At 42.5% G+C, this 17,343-nt stretch overlaps 1 protein-coding gene across 1 annotated transcript in view; it reads right to left on the bottom strand.

The window, feature by feature from the left end:
• The window catches only part of LOC127005810 (zwei Ig domain protein zig-8-like), a 154,704-nt gene that overhangs the window by 98,278 nt on the left and 39,083 nt on the right, over positions 1-17,343 (bottom strand). The window contains exon 3 of the mRNA XM_050874948.1: positions 11,006-11,039. The gene's annotated coding sequence lies outside the window, so the exon portion shown is untranslated. The remainder of the gene's footprint in view (positions 1-11,005; positions 11,040-17,343) is intronic.

Below are 17,343 nucleotides of genomic sequence, written 5' to 3'. Positions count from 1 at the left end.
CAACACACTCTCCCTAACCTTCCACGTCTACGGCCTCCAGTCACTGACGATGCTTTGACGCTTTAAGAAGTAGGCCACTGCTTCTTTTTATCCTTTTTTACCCTTACTTTGCCATACAGGAACAGCTCCCCAACTTCACTCTTCATTTCCCAAACCGTATTACTCCTGCTACACTAGATTTTTTTTAATATATGTCAGAGACTTCCATCTATGACGTCGGATAGAATAACAACAACAAATGTGATATGATACTTATTCTCTAAACAACATGGAGAAATCTTGCTCCGGTATCACACATCTTGTCGTAAGCACGTCAAAGGAATTGCCAGAGGAAAAAAATATATAGAAATCATACACAATAACGCCACTACTCATTCTTATCTTAATCTTAATTTTAATATCTTAATTTTCAACAGTAACTCTTGGCATCTCACGGCCAACACCATCTTTGCCTGTATTACATAAGCCACATCGTTACCTTCAAATCGGTACAAGAAAACAACCTCCTGCCGCCCTATCCTTAGCAGAAAGCAGGCCAGTTAACGTTTTATCGACTCGGGCTAAAATATTACCCCAACGCCCTTCCAGCTGGGGTATAAAGCGGGTGAATTACCGTATTATAGATCCAAGACAAAATTAAAACAGCTTGCCCTAAATCGAGCCAACACCCACCACCTTCTGGCCTTCTACCGTCCCTTCCCATCTCTAGCTTACTCTCTTCCCCCCAGCGTTGCCAGATTATCGTATTCACCACATTGTATTTATCATTTTTAATCCTCAATCTCTCGTACCTGCACAAATAACGAAAGAATATTAAAGTTAGCGTTAAAACTGTTATTTATTGATGTTTGTTTGTTTGTTTGTTTTTGCTATAGATATAAGTAAGAAACTACGAAAATGCAATACGGTGTGTACGATAATTTGGCAACGCTGCTTCCGCCATTCCATTACCTTTCTGCTCTCTCTCAGCCCTTTTCCTTTGCTCATGTTATCGCCATTGTTCATTCACTGCATTCATATATTATTCCTTCCCGTCCAATGTCTAACAATAACTCATTTCCTACTCCCTTACTATCGTCTTTCCCGAATCTCTTCCCTTCTTTCCCTCTTACTGTAGCCCTTCCCAAACCTCTCATATCGTTCTTAATTTCACATCAGCACTCCCATATATCCAAGCTTACTATATGTATGGCCCACTTATCATCATCTTTATCCGTCCCCTAGATACATCACCCCTTCTAGCCACCCACCTTTTCACTCTATATTTTGTTTAGCGTATAGCAAGAAGAGGAAGTGGGTTCGTGGGGAGGTTACAGTGTGGGCAAAAGGAAAGCGATAGAGTTGTATAGTTGCATGGTTATAGGAGTGTTAGTTGTTATGAGGCGCGAAGTGTTGATCTGGCACCTTAGTCTCCTCTCTGTCCCATCTACCATCACACTGCCTTGCTATCGCCTCTCGCCTCTACCCGCTCCCACCCTCTGTTCTCCCTCTCGGCGCCCCCTCCCTCCCCTTCGACCCACATCCGTGACGTGTGTCTGTATGTATTCCGTGACCGCATCCCCGCCAACCCCCCCCCACCACCCCGCGGCTTGCTTCATCTAAGGCTCTGTGTGTGTGTGTGTGTGTGTGTGTGTGTGTGTGTGTGTGGGTGGGTGTGTGTGTGTGTGTGTGTGTGTGTGTGTGTGTGTGTGTGTTGGTGGCGTATGAGCTTAACACGGCGTACTGAAACTGGTGGTGGTGGTGGTGGTGATGTGATTATGCCTTATGGTGACAGTGGTAGTGGTGGTGGTGGTGGTGGTGATGTTCGTTCTATGGTTATGAGGTGGTGGTGGTGGTGATGTGCTTGCAGTGGTGGTGACGATGATGATGATCGAAATTAAAAAAAACTGAGAAAAGATAAAAGAAAACAAAAAATGAATAGACAGCGAAAGAAGGGGAAGAAATAGAGGTAGAGATAAGAATAGGATGGTGATGCTGGTGGGGATCATGGGGGTGATTATGATACGGTGGTGGTGGTAATAACGATGATGATGGTGATGTTGGGAAAGATGATGATTAGGAAGATGACCAAGGTGATAACGATGACCACAACACCATCCACGAAACGCACCCAGAACCGCCACCAACACAAACAACAAATACATACCAAGAACATAACCATAACAACAACAACAATAATAACAACAATGGAAGAGGAAGACCGGATATTTTTTCACCAACTAATGAAATACTAAAACCGTAACCGTGGACTTTTTTTTTTTACGTGCCAGCCTATAGCGCCAGTAGGCTTTTCTTGAAGGGCCTGGATGGTAGTCGGCCTCAGCCCGTCCTGGCGCAGGCAAGTGTTTTATAATGGTGCCATCTTTTCTTGGCTCATGCTGCCCCCCGGAGCTCGTTCTTGATTCACTTGGACGGTTTCCTCTAGAGTCCGGGTTGATGGGTGGTCTTCAGGACAGCATGTGGGTAGTCTTAAGCCACTCGGCGGATAAGAAACTACAGAAAAATTATCACAGGAATAGATGTGTGGTGGAATTCATGGCCAACACACACACACACACACACACAGACACACACACACACACACACACGCACATCACACACACACACACACACACACACACACACACACACACACACACACAAGATCAAATATGCACGCACACAGAAAGAGAGAGCAAGAGAGCAAGTGAGACAGGCAGACGGACAAGCAGACAGACAGACAGTTAAACACATATACAAATGGACAGACATAGAGAAAAAAAATAATGACAAAAAGCAAGGACAGACTGAGAAGGAGGGAAACAAAGACATACCGACAAACAAACACAGCTACTCATACGTCTTCTGAACGCAAACTGATGAAGACAAACACACGCTCATGAGAGGAATGCGAAATAATCTTAACTTCTAAACCGATGAGAGGAGGAAAAAGTTAATGACTAGTGAATGACATGTGCAACTGTGTTAGCGGGGAAAATCTGACGCATTCATTATCTGAAATAAGTATTAGTATTTGTATTGGTAGTGGTGGTTGTGCTGATAATTGCTGTATTAGTAATAGTGGTAGTGTAAAAGTTGTTATTGTTAGTGTTAGTGTTTTTGTAGTAGTAGTAGTAGTAGTAGTAGTTGTTGTTGTTGTTGTTGTTGTTGTTGTTGTTGTTGTTGTTGTTGTTGTTGTTGTTGTTCAAGCAATTACACTATCACTAGCAAAAAGGAGAACAGCAACTACACTCGTTAGAATAAACTATGTCAAACCACACATTTGAACCCCCAGCCAAGTAACATGTGACACAAACAAACAGAAATGGAAGCAATGAAAAGAGCTCATTGCCTTTATTGAAGACTGAGAGATACTCGTCTGTAGAAGAGCGCATAAAATAACATATAAAAACAAACAAATAGATATGACGGGAAATAAAATAGAAAACAAAAAACATTCCCCACGAGTATAAAAAAAAACGGATATTGTTATTTTATACTGTTATACATCAAAGGGAATACAATGCTTCAGATTACATGCTATTATGGGCTGATTTCCCCGAGGTCAAGTTGAAAGCGATCAAGTGAAAAGTAACGACGCAGCATCTCGTCACGCAGGGAGCAGAACACGGTGCAGATTGCGCGGCTCCTAAACGCGAGCACACCATTACCGAGTGATTTCCGTGCTAGATACGTTAGCTTCTTTCCATTATCTTATCGCTGCCTGTCCGTTGTTTTTCTTATCCTAAATACTTTAATATCAATGATCGTTTTATTATTATTATTATTATTATTATTATTATTATTATTATTATTATTATTATTATTATTATTATTATTATTATTATTATTATTATTATTATTATTATTATTATTATTATTATTATTATTATTATTATTGTTATTATTATTATTATTGTTATTATTATTATTATTATTACAACGAATAAAATAATAGTAATGATAAATTTCTTTCATCGGCTCTGCATACGTGTTTTGAATTAATTATTGCTACAGGTTAATGGCAGTGATCTACGGTGCATGACATAGTCTACTAGTCTGGGGTGAAAATAATAAACTGATGAAACAGCTCTCCCATAACTAGAGGCAAATTATTATTAGTAGGATTACTATTACTATTATTATTATTATCATTATCATTATCATTATTATTATTATTATTATTATTATTATTATTATTATTATTATTATTATTATTATTATTATTAAGATCTAAGAGAAGTCATCGGGGGAGAATCAATATATATATAGACCCAATATGAGCAGACATGGAAATGATAAATAAATGACAGTGACAGCCAAGTAAGGAGAAGAATAAGGAAAAACAGGTGGACAAAAAAAAAAAAAAACTGACAACCATCTTTACGCAGAAAAGTGGCTTACGCGGCGTGTGCTCTCCGTAAAACCAGTAAGAGGCTACTTTTTTTTATTTAAGGTGATATGTATTATGTTTTTTTGAAGACTTCCCTGAAAAAAAGTTAGGAAAATGTGATATAAGAGAGAGAGAGAGAGAGAGAGAGAGAGAGAGAGAGAGAGAGAGAGAGAGAGAGAGAGAGAGAGAGAGAGAGAGAGAGAGAGAGAGAGAGAGAGAGAGAGAGAGAGAGAGAGAGAGAGAGAGAGAGAGAGAGAGAGAGAGAGAGAGAGAGAGAGAGAGAGAGAGAGAGAGAGAGAGAGAGAGAGAGAGAGAGAGAGAGAGAGAGAGAGAGAGAGAGAGAGAAAACCCGGCATGATCGAGGTAAAAGAGCAAATCAGAAAGAAAAACATAAGGAATCGAAATATAAAAGTAACTGGGGAGAGATAAAAAGAGAAGCAAGAAAAACGAGAGAGAAAGAGTGAGAGAGGGCGGACGGAGGAATAGAGATAAAGATAAAAAACAAAAGGCAGTAGGAACCAGAGAAGGACAGCAAAAATAAAAAAAGAGAAAGAGAATGAGAGAAAAGACGCGAGTCCAGAGAAATAGGGAGAGATAGGAACAAAGACAGACAATCGGACAGACTCCATACATAACAGGGCGACCCAAAAGGCGGATTCGCTGAGCCCCGGGTTTCTGGTGCTCGGCCAAATCGTCCAATAAACAAAGCGATTTACAAATGACGACCCGCCGATTCCTGTTTCCCCAAAGCCAAAAAGCAGACGGAAATTTTCCCTCCTTCCTCTCTTTGGCTTCGAAAATCTTTCCTCCCGTGATTTTTTTTTTTGTATTGGAAATTTTATCCCGTCTCCATGCTTAGATTTTTCTTTCCTCCGATGTCTTTCCTTGAGCTTCTAGTATTTTTTTTCTATAACTCTGGCCTTCAGTCAAAACCTTTTAGTCTGCTTCGATTTACAGAGGTGGAATCGCGTATAGCTTCTAAACTTGCTATCTGTTGTGTGACGCCTTGAAATTCTCTCCATTCCGAATGACACGAGAACTTGTAGCAACGTACCACACGACTTTCCCTTGCTTGTTCCTTAATTTGTTTTGTTGTATGCTGTTTTTACCTTCTAGTGTTTTTGGTTTCACAAAGGTCAAACTGAGTATTGCTTCTAAAGTTGCTTCCTCTTGTGTGACGATTTGAAATGCTCCCCATTCTGAATAACACGAAAACTGAAACGTACCACTCGACTTTTTCGTGTTTGTTCCTTTAGTTGCTTCGTCTGTGATTCTATTTCATTTGGGTTGCGTTGGAAGGAATTTTCTTTCTCACTGGGTTAAGCTCCAAATAACCTCTCCGCCGGTAGCTCTTCTATTGCAACAGAGGCAGCCGCGACACAACCCACACAGTGTGTTTTCTCTCCTGCACCAGCTCTGTCGACTCCAAGTTACATGTAACGAGATGAAACCAGATAAAAGGTCGACTGTGATAGCTCGGGTGTTTTGGTCGACAATGTTTGCTGCGGATGACATACGTTCACCAAAGACTTCTGAATCAAGAGACGAGATGAGCACCCAGACAGCAAACAGTATCATGTTTTCCACGATCTTCAAGTGCTACCATGGATGTTCTCAGTGTCTCTGTCTGTTTCTGTGTCACTGTGTCTCTGTCTTTCTGTCTCTGCCTATCTGTCTGTATGTCTGTTTGTCTGTTCTCTCTCTCTCTCTCTCTCTCTCTCTCTCTCTCTCTCTCTCTCTCTCATAAATTAACTTAGTCTTACAATAACAACTACCCTACTTCGACTTAATATAATTTATTCACTTGGACACACACACACACACACACACACACACACACACACACACACACACACACATAACAACAACAAAAAGTTCTTGCGTCTCTTATTGCTCATTCTTCGCACATTACAGTCACCACCAACCAGCACCACCATCACCACCACCAGCACCACCACCACCACCACCAGTCCCCTTCCTCATCGCACGTCCCCCACGAACATCATCATAAATACCATCGACATCAACGCCACACATAACACACCGCGCTATGAACTCTCTTAGAACGGCCTTAATAACAGGTGCGATAACTAGTTTTACCTTCCATAACGCAATTACGCCCCACACGCCTCTTGTTGTTCCCTTTTGCTCGCCTCCTAACTCATCAGGCAGCCGAGAACGGACAGCCGAGTGGTAACGCCGTGTCATTCATTTAACATACACAAAAAGGAGTTAAAAAGGATGAAAAGAATAAGAATGAAAAAAAAAAACAGGTTGATAAATAAAGGATAAGAATAAGATAGGATAAAGATAATAATAAAACGGATTAAAATAACAAGGAATACAAATGCTTCTATTCCAGCACTGATCAAAATTTACGTATAAGAAAGGGACAAGAACATAAAGAATAAGAATAACAAGGAATAAAAATGCTTCTATTCCATCACTGATAAGCAAAAAAATACGTGTACCTTCTTATCCATTTTCAACTCAGAACCAAGAAAGAATATAATATGTGAACACGATTTGAGCTTCACGTCATTTATATCACTTCCAAAATTATAATATGTAAGAATAATATCAAGATGACAAACAATTACAGGGATCGTTACGGCAACTCATCGGGGCAACACAGACGTAATGGAAACGGAGGTAAAGGTAATAGTAAAGTAAGGGGGCATACGCTATAGCTGCGAGTGGAGTATGATTGAAATAAAAAGACTGTGTTAGTGCGGTAGCGGAGTGTTTACAGTGTGGGTGCTTTTCATGAAGGTAATGGCGGTGGTGGTATTGGCTTTAGTGGTTATGGCAGTGGTGATAGTGGTGTCATTAGGGTTTGCGATGATGAGGGCTAGCAGGGGTGAGGTGAATATGAAACGGTGGTCTGAACGGCAGCACAAGCATAATTGTCATCAACAGCAGTAGTAGTGTCACGAAGCAACCCACTGAATCGTACCAATAAATCCTACGGCAGTTCATCCTGATCCTAATGAGACCTCAAAACCTGATTAGGATAACATTACATATTTCCAAGTTTCATTTTAGCTGTCACCACATTTTCATCTGTATACATAAACCATAAAAAAAAACAGGTGTTATTAAACCAAAACATGTGTAATATGATTCGTATATAAAAACTTGGTGACCAAAAGGAGCATACCCAGAAGAGAGATGACCGAAAACAAGAACGAGCTAAAACTTGGGCGTGTTGTAAGGAATCGCGGTGAACCTGAGATCTTCAGAGGGCAAACTTTTGTAATGACTGATGATTTCCAGGACTCCAGTGCGGAACGAAACCATATCTGCGTCACTGTTGGAAAAAAAACTGATAGGCGGCTATTCAACGCGCCGCTGAAAATGTTGTTAGCTTCGAGGTAATCTGTATTGAGAAAAAGACACTCCGAGATAATTACGTGTTCTCAGTGTGTGTGTGTGTGTGTGTGTGTGTGTGTGTATGTGTGTGTGTGTGTGTGTGTGTGTGTGTGTGTGTGTTTCTTTGATTATATTTATGTTTATTTGCTTGTAACAAAGAAATATACATCAACACATAAGATAACTAGGATACAGAACACCCCACCACACTCACACACACAACCCCAAACACAAACAACTCTCCACACACACACACACACACACACACACACACACACACACACACACACACACACTTATACAGCTCCCGACCCCCCCCCCCCACACACACACCCTCCACCCCACACCCGTTTACAAACCTCCCCCCTCACATACCCACACCCACACGCACACAGGCTCGCCCTCCTATCAAACTGTTGCACAGGATTAGACTTTAAGTGGGGTGAGGCGGAGTGTAAAGTTAGCTCAGAAAGGCGAGCATCATCAAAGTTCACTTAGAGAGAGAGAGAGAGAGAGAGAGAGAGAGAGAGAGAGAGAGAGAGAGAGAGAGAGAGAGAGAGAGAGAGAGAGAGAGAGAGAGAGAGAGAGAGAGAGAGAGAGAGAGAGAGAGAGAGAGAGAGAGAGAGAGAGAGAGAGAGAGAGAGAGAGAGAGAGAGAGAGAGAGAGAGAGAGAGAGAGAGAGAGAGAGAGAGAGAGAGAGAGAGAGAGAGAGAGAGAGAGAGAGAGAGAGAGAGAGAGAGAGAGAGAGAGAGAGAGAGAGAGAGAGAGAGAGAGAGAGAGAGAGAGAGAGAGAGAGAGAGAGAGAGAGAGAGAGAGAGAGTCCTCATTTGGGAATTTCAACAAAGAAAAAGGGAAGGGATAAGCTGGGGTGCAAAGGCGAGGCGAAAAGAAAAAAATAGGAGCGTGGATTTTGTTGGATGAAAATAATTGAAAGGGAAAGAAATTAACGGCACTAAGAGACTTTCATTCATTAGAGGAAACACACTACTGTTTTTTCCCTTTTAAAATCGTACTTTCGGTGCGTCAAATCACTCCTCAAATTCTGTTACTTAATACATTTTTAATTTTTTTTACTGCTGTTGTCTTTTCATGTATGTGTTTTGTTCCTTTTTCATTTCCTTTTCTTTTCTTGTTCATGTATTTTTTTGTTATTTTCTTAGTTTTCTTCTATTTTCATTCACCATAAATTCTTTCTTTTTTTCAGTTTTCTTTTTTAACTATCCTCTCTTCCTTGCTCTCTTTTACTATTCCATGCATCTTTTATCTTCCTCCCCGTTTTGTCTGTATAATCTTCTATCTTCTTTATCTCTCTAATCGTCCTCGTTCTTCTTTTTTTTAACTTCGTCTTTCATCTTCCTATTTTTTTGTTTCACTTTAAAAAATAAAACTCTTACTTCCTTTCCATGCGTCTTTCTTTCTTCCCACTCTTTTTTCTTTATTCTTCAGTGTTCTTTATCCCTCCACTCCTCTTCTTTCTTACAATCCGTCGTTCATTCTATTTATATTTTTAGTTTCCTTTTTGAAATACCTTCCCTTCCCCGCTTCCCATGTCTATTTTTATTTTCCTATTCTTTTTTTGCTTCTTTCCTTCAGTCTTCTTCATTTCTCTACTCTTTTTCGTTTTTCTTTTGTACCTTCCTCTTTCATTCACTTCACCTTATTTTTTATTTCCTTTTTGTAATACCCTTTCTTTCTCACTTTCCATGCTTCTTTCTATCTTCCCATTCCTTTTTATTTCCTTTTATTCAACAAACTTCTTGATCTCTCATCTCCTCTTCGTTCTACATTCTCACCGTCCATCCTTAATTGTCTTCTTTTATTCGTTTCCCTTTTACATTAGCCTCTTCCTCGCTTTCCATTCTTCCTTTTTTTTCTTCCTTCTCATCTTCAATCATCTTAATCTCCCCACTCCTCTTCCTTCCTTCTCCTTTCTTACCATCCGTCATCCTTCATTTCCTTCCTTCCTCCATTCCCGCGTTAAAATCTCCACCATGTCTCCCTTCATTTATTCATCCCTTCATTCTTGTCCTTCATCGATTCGCCTCATCGTTTCCTCCGCTGATGAGCGAGATAAGTTCCTGCAGCACGTCAATTCAGGCCGAGTCTCTTCCAACTGATTACCTTGATAAGTCCACCTGAGAAAAGTTACAGCACACCTCCAATCACCATCCTTCATCATCCTTCCAACGCGCTTCCTCCTCCTCCTCCTCCAGCTCCGTCTCCCTCTTCGTTTTCATCTCCGACAACTTGCGCAATCATCCATCCATATATCTTCTGTTTTTTGTCTTTCTGAACTTTTTTTTCCTTGCCCTTCCATTCGTTCCATCAGCGGGTTATGGATTGGATCGGTTCGCCATGATTAGCTCTTCGTTCTTGTTGGTGTTTAACATATTGCTTTAATTACGTAAGTGTTCTGCAAGGGGGAAGGATGTGAAGGGGTGTTGTAATGTATGTCAACGTGTTTCGCTAATATTGAGGTTGTGTGGTCCAGGGGGGAAGATGAGAGAGAGAGAGAGAGAGAGAGAGAGAGAGAGAGAGAGAGAGAGAGAGAGAGAGAGAGAGAGAGAGAGAGAGAGAGAGAGAGAGAGAGAGAGAGAGAGAGAGAGAGAGAGAGAGAGAGAGAGAGAGAGAGAGAGAGAGAGAGAGAGAGAGAGAGAGAGAGAGAGAGAGAGAGAGAGAGAGAGAGAGAGAGAGAGAGAGAGAGAGAGAGAGAGAGAGAGAGAGAGAGAGAGAGAGAGAGAGAGAGAGAGAGAGAGAGAGAGAGAGAGAGAGAGAGAGAGAGAGAGAGAGAGAGAGAGAGAGAGAGCGACAGAGAGACAAAGAGAAAGACTAGAGAGAGCGACAGAGATAGAGCAAAAGAAAGAAAAATGAGAAATAGGATAAGATAGATAGAGATAGACAGAAAGATAGATAGAGGTGGGTAGAGGGTCCTTGGTATTTCGAGAGGTCTTCCTGGGTCTGGGTGTTCTCCTTTTTCTCTCCTCTTTTCCCGAGACAGCAGCAGCGCCAGTGGTCCCGAAACAAAATGCCGGGGCGTCTCAGCAGGCGCGGCATTGTTTCAAGAGGACGCGGGTCTTATGAAAGGCTCCAGACTAATTGGAAATCTTGCCCGACCGATTCTCTTCCGCCGAGTTCTCTCTTACTCACTCTCCATGACAAATAATATATCGACACGATAAAATACGTTGGTCTTTAAATACCATACGTGAGTAAATATATATGAAGTGAAACAGGTAATACTATAGGTAAGGTTTTACTCACCGGTGTATGAAGATGGCTGTGTGTCTGTGCATGCCTGTAAAGAAAAAAAAGGAGAGAGCATTATTTACACTTTCCAAAACTCATGTCGTGGTTTTCTCATAGCTTGAATAGAAGGATTAAGCGTTATGGATACAAAGGAAATATATACCTGTAACGTTAAACAAACATATCGCAAGCCAGGAAATGCAAAAGTCATGTTCTTTTCTCACAGCTTGAATAGAGTGAATAAACGTTATGGATACAGAGGAAATAACTACCTTTATTAGGACGATATAAATACACCATAAGCCAAGAAATATTTGAGATAAAAACTTTTTGAGGTAACGTGTAACTTTTGCAGGTTATGCTGCTGCTACCATTAAAAAAAGGCCTAAAGTAAACTAGTAAGCAAACGAGGCATTTTAAATAAATTCCTCATCGCTAGACTCATCGTTGCGGAGCTGAAAAGGGAGTGAACGTAAAAGTGAAGGTGAAAGCAAGAGCGAAAGTGTGATAGTGAAAATAAGAGAGAGGATCACGTATCCACTATTACATCTTCGTGGGAGTTTAGGATCACACAATCACGCCCGCTAATATTTCTTCGTGCAAACACAGCATCACACAAGAATACCAACTCTAGCATCATCACGGGAGCTTAGAATCATACAAACCCACCCGCTATTCCATCCTTCGGGCTAAACAATGTGATATATGCTTCACCGATATCATCCTGCCTTTACTAACGAGGTAGCACCGATAACCCAAACCCGTTCAGTGATGATACGATTTTTAACATTGCTGCGCCCGTTGTGAAAGGGGATGAATGTGGAAGCAGTGACGTCGGCGGCTACTTCGTGAGATGAAAGAAGTTCTGCCGAGACTTGTTTAATTAACTGAGTTTGATGCGAGATGTAGATGGAATAGAAACGAGGAGAGAGAGAGAGAGAGAGAGAGAGAGAGAGAGAGAGAGAGAGAGAGAGAGAGAGAGAGAGAGAGAGAGAGAGAGAGAGAGAGAGAGAGAGAGAGAGAGAGAGATAGAGAGAGAGAGAGAGAGAGAGAGAGAGAGAGAGAGAGAGAGAGAGAGAGAGAGAGAGAGAGAGAGAGAGAGAGAGAGAGAGAGAGAGAGAGAGAGAGAGAGAGAGAGAGAGAGAGAGAGAGAGAGAGAGAGAGAGAGAGAGAGAGAGAGAGAGAGAGAGAGTGAGAGAGAGAGAGGAGAGAGAGAGAGAGTGAGAGAGAGAGAGAGAGAGAGAGAGAGAGAGAGAGAGAGAGAGAGAGAGAGAGAGAGAGAGAGAGAGAGAGAGAGAGAGTGTTACGGTCATACATACACGTAGAGTGATAAAATATTAAGATGGTTTCCTCTCTTCCGCGTCCTCCTCTTCTTCCTCCAAACATACAGCCTCTATTCGCTTTCCTCTCCACCTCTTTTTCCTCTTTCTCCTCTTCACCTTATCCTCCTTTTCCCTCCTTCCTCTTCACCTCTTTCTCCCCCTCTCCGCCTCTTCCTTCTCTTCCTCTCCACCTCTTCCTCTCCGCATCTCCCTCCCCTCCTCTTCTTCCACCCTCTCTTTCCGCTCTTCCTCCTCCTCCTCTTTCCGCTCCATCCCTCCATGTAGTCAGTCGGTCTCCACATCGCCGTTCGTCTCCACCACTGCCTCTTTCTCCTCCTTCTCCTCCTCCTCCTTCTCCTCCGTCAGTTTCTTGCGTGCTTGGCCGTTAATCTTGGGGCGGGAAGATTAAGGTGGGGCAGTCTGTCCTTACGGAGAGCTGACGATCACGGCGCGGGAAATACCTCGTCGGGAAATGGCTGGCGCGCGGCGAATTGGGAGAAGGGGATTCGATTTTTGCGGTGTCATTTTTTTAATCTCTCCTTTATCTCTCTCTCTCTCCTCATCGAAATGGCGCACGGAGACAATATGTGTACCGTAGAGTGTAAGGTTTTAGGGGACAGATGTTGTTATTGAGGAAGAAAGGAAAGCGAGGGGTAGAAGGTGGAGAGGAAGGAGTTGGCAATAAGAAGGAAGGGATAAGGAAGGAAGGGATAAGGAGGAAGGAAGGTTTAAGATAGAAAGGCATGAGAAGAAAGGAAGAAAGGGTTAAGAAAGAAGGAATTAGAAGAGGGGAGGAATAAACTAACATGAAAGGGATTAGAAGGAAGGAATAATAGGAAGGAAGGGAGGGATAAGGAAGAAGGTAGGAATAAGCTGTATGGAAGGAGGGCAGCAGGGGAAAGGAAAGGAAGTAAACAGCGAGGAGAGAAAAGGGAAGGAAGGGATAGAAGAGAGGAAGGGAAGAAAGAGTAGGAAGGAAGGAAGAAAGGAATAAGGCTCAAGGAAAGTATAGGAAGGAAGGAAGGGATAAGGATGAAGGAAAAATGAAGGATGGAGGAAGCAAAAAAAAAAGAGGAAGATATAAGAAGCTAGGAGAGAAATGGGATGAAAAGGATGGAATAAAGTGGAAGAAGGGGAACAAGGGAAAGAAGAGGAAGTAAATACTGAGGAGAGGAAAGGGATAAGAAGAAAGGTATAAAGTGAAAGACGGGCAGCAAAGGAAAGGGGGGGAAGTAAGCAGCGAGGAGAAGAAAAAGGATGAGAAGGAATCTATATAAGTGGAAGTAGGGCAGCAAGGAAATGGAAAGGAATTGAACAGTAAGAGGAGAAGGATGAGACGGGAGAGTGTTGTGGTTGCCAGGGAAGGAGGAGAGCTGCTCAAGGGAAGCCTCGTTCAGTGGATTGCATTGGCTATACAGGCAGCACATGTGGCCACTCAACTCCAAGCTGAATTTTCCAGAGTTCGTTAGACTAGAGGCGTCTGAGGTTGTCTCAGGATACACGGCCATGATGCCGCCGTCGCCCCAAGCCGATGACTGCACACTTCACTCCTACCCGACTTCAGTTTTTCTCCATGTCAAAAGTAGAGTCAGGAAATCGGGGAGGAGTAAAGTGTGTGCAGTCGTTGGCTTGGAGCGATGGCGGCACCAAGGCCTTGTATCCTGGAGGCAGCCTCAGGCGCACTCTAGTACATAACTTGAGTTCTATGGAAAGTACTGCTTTGACAGTTCGCTGAGTGGCCACGTGTGGCGCTGCCTGTATAGCCAATACGGTCCATTAGATGTATTCAGGATTCTTGTATAACACGAGCAGATTAGTTATGGCTACGGGTGATGCTAAGTGACTCACTATTATTATTATCCTTTAATGAGCAGTACTTTCATCACCTGCCACCTGTACACTTCCGAGAACGATATACACATACAACTATAACGCAAAGCCAGAATAGCGAAGATGAGCTCCTAGGCGACACGTAATAAGTATTGGATATTCTCGCAAGGGTGAAAAAGTGTTAGAAAGGAAGATCTACTATAAAGAGGGGTAAAAAGGGAGGCAAGGGAAGAGAGGATAAATAGAGAGAGAGAGAGAGAGAGAGAGAGAGAGAGAGAGAGAGAGAGAGAGAGAGAGAGAGAGAGAGAGAGAGAGAGAGAGAGAGAGAGAGAGAGAGAGAGAGAGAGAGAGAGAGAGAGAGAGAGAGAATGTATATTGTCGGGAAAACATGACCACACACACACACACACACACACACACACACACACACACACACACACACACACACTCATTAAAAAATAGAACTCCCACCATTCCTCATCCACTCCCTGTCTTCCGGCGCTCCTCCTCTCCAGTCCTCCCTCCCTTCCTCTCCCTCGCCCGCTCTCACATATGTTCCTGAAATATTAATGCCTGGAGCCGTGAATGTGATAAATCAAGAGGGAAGTAAAAGAGACGTAGAAGAGGAGGAGGAGGAGGAGGAGGAGGACGAGAAAGAGAAGGAGGAGGGGAAAGAGGAGGTGGAACAGGAGGAGAAAAAAAAAGAGGAGGTACATGAAGAGAAGGGCAGACTTCTTTATATTTCATGTTAATAATCTTTTTGTGGGAAGTTACGGTGACACTCCCTGCGTGCCTCAAGCCATTTTCTCTGTAGATATTTTTGTTAGTAGTAGTAGTAGCAGTAGTAGTAGTAGTAGTAATAGTAGTAGTAGTAGTAATGGAGGAGGTGGTGATTAGGATGAGAAAGAGAAAGTAATGTTACGTGTTAAAAATCCATAAATACTAGTGTTCATGTGTGTGTGTGTATGTGTGTGTGTGTGTCCTCGTTTGTTAGTGTGTGCGCGTGCGTGTGTATGTCCTCGCTCCAACTTAATATAATAACCTACACTGCCTCGTTCTGTATACTCGAGCGGCCGCCTCTCTCACAGCGGAGACAAAAAGGAAAAATAATACCTTGCCGTGCCTAAGATATAATTAATTAAGCAACGCGTGGAGGCAGGTGGGCTAGGCAGGTAGGTGGGCGAGGGCTGGCTGGCTACTGGGAGGATGGGAACATAAAAGAACGCTGGAGAAGAGAAGAAAAGAGAGGGACAGAGAGCGGAAGAGTATAGAAGGTCTTGGTGGGCTGGAGGGTGTGAAGGTAGGTACTGTAGAAAGGGGGAGAGCTGCATGAGTTCGAACTAATGGGTTGTTATGCTGGAGATAACTTTATGAGAATTGAGAGCTGGGAGAGGGACAGAGAGAGAGGGGGCAGGGTATACGTGTGTTGTGGGTCGTGGTGAGCTTGAGGGTGTGAAGGTAGGTACTGCAGAAGGGGGGAGAGCTGCACGAGTTCGAACTGATGGGTTGTTATACTGGAGAGAACTTTAACAGAATTGGGAGCTGGGTGGGTTTCGAAGTAAGGCGAGCGCGAAGAGGAGATAACCTATATGCAATGAAGGAAAGGTGGTCTAGCATGCGGGACAAAATCAGGAAGGTAGAATGGGTTGGTTACGAAAGGAGGAAAGGACGGAGAGCAGATAAGCTATATGAAATGAAGAGAAGGTAGGTTATTATACAGAAGAAAATCTGGAAGGTAAAATGGGAAGGTTACGAAACACGAATGAGCTTGAAAAGCAGTTGGGAAAGTAATTTGGGAAAGGTAAGCTCGACAAGTTGATGGGGCTGTGTGATGGAAAGTTGTTTGTGATGATAGAAATGTTAAAAGTCGGTATTCTCAGGCACTTTTGTCTCCCACAACAACTATTTCTAAAGGTCACAATGGATTTCAGTCACGTTATCAATATTTATTTTACATTCATGATGCAGACGCCTTTTCAAACTATCACAAGACTTATGTAACTACCCATGGAAATGCACACACCCTCTACCAAGCCTTATCCATTGTAGCTGTGTAAGGCCCGAAATGTTAAAACAAATACAGTTTCTTGAACACGGCTAGCACGCATGTACTTGTTAATAAACACGTAGTGGTGAGATTGATTAAAAAGGCGGAGCTGGTGTTATGTATGACCAATGATGAACGTAGACGTGATGAAGCGTGTTGAAGCAATTGGGAAGCTAAGAAGAGAGAGATAAGAAATTGAGGGATGGATGGTGAGACTGCCGGGGGTGGAGTGGTAGACGTACGCTACGAAAAGTACCAGAAAATATGAAAGCAAAATTGCTGTGACCCTAGTTTTAGTACTATTACTTTCACTCCTACGGTTGCTCCTCCTGCTCCTCCTCTTACTTCTACTACTATTACTACTACTTCTACTGCTACTACTACCGAGCTGGGTGGACAACAATAAAAGGTGGAGGGAGCGAAGCAGGGTCAGGGCCCGCTGCATAAAATGGGGGGCAAGGGACGGCGTAAAGGACGGGCTCAAAGAGGGCTTGGTGGGGGGGCACTGTGATGGGGTTGTCGCATTGGAAAAGTTTCTCCATTTGTGTTCGTACTACAGAGATTTCTCGGGGATCACTTTACTGTATTCCATATTTTGCACAGTTAAAATTCATGACACTTGTGTTGCTTCTGTATTTTATAGTCTGATAGCCCTTCCAACTATTTTCCTTAACCTCAAAACTCAGCTAATTTACTTTTTATGTGCCTGTTCTAAATTTTGGTGTTGGGTTTACGTTTGTCATCCCATTAGATGCACCCTATTTGAGTAGACAATCATAAGCCTCTGTATTATCAGTGAATTCCTGTGACTGTTTGGGAAGGACACTATGACAAATACGTTTTCATGTTGCAAATGTTCTCTTTAAATAACTTATTGATGAACCATGATTATCAGGAATATTTTCTAGTGACGCTAGCTAAGATGACGTCAACGCCACAGTAATACACTAGAATTTCCGTTAAGTATTCTTGTTAGTCAGCTTCTGAGTGAGTTTATATTTGATCCGCAGATGGCCCTTAAGGAATAGTTTGCGCAGGGGTCGGAGCGTAGAATCGTCGTAAGTTGGTATCTCCCAGGAGGAAACAGTAAGAGGGAAAAGGGATTTGCGTTGTTAACTCGGATTTTAACCTCTGCTGCTGCTGTTGTCTGTCCA

This window comes from Eriocheir sinensis, chromosome 3 (assembly GCF_024679095.1).
Source record: "Eriocheir sinensis breed Jianghai 21 chromosome 3, ASM2467909v1, whole genome shotgun sequence".
In the NCBI taxonomy this organism is placed as follows: Eukaryota; Metazoa; Arthropoda; class Malacostraca; order Decapoda; family Varunidae; genus Eriocheir; species Eriocheir sinensis.
Note: the sequence above shows the minus strand (reverse complement) of the source record. Positions and strands in the feature narration are given on the sequence as shown.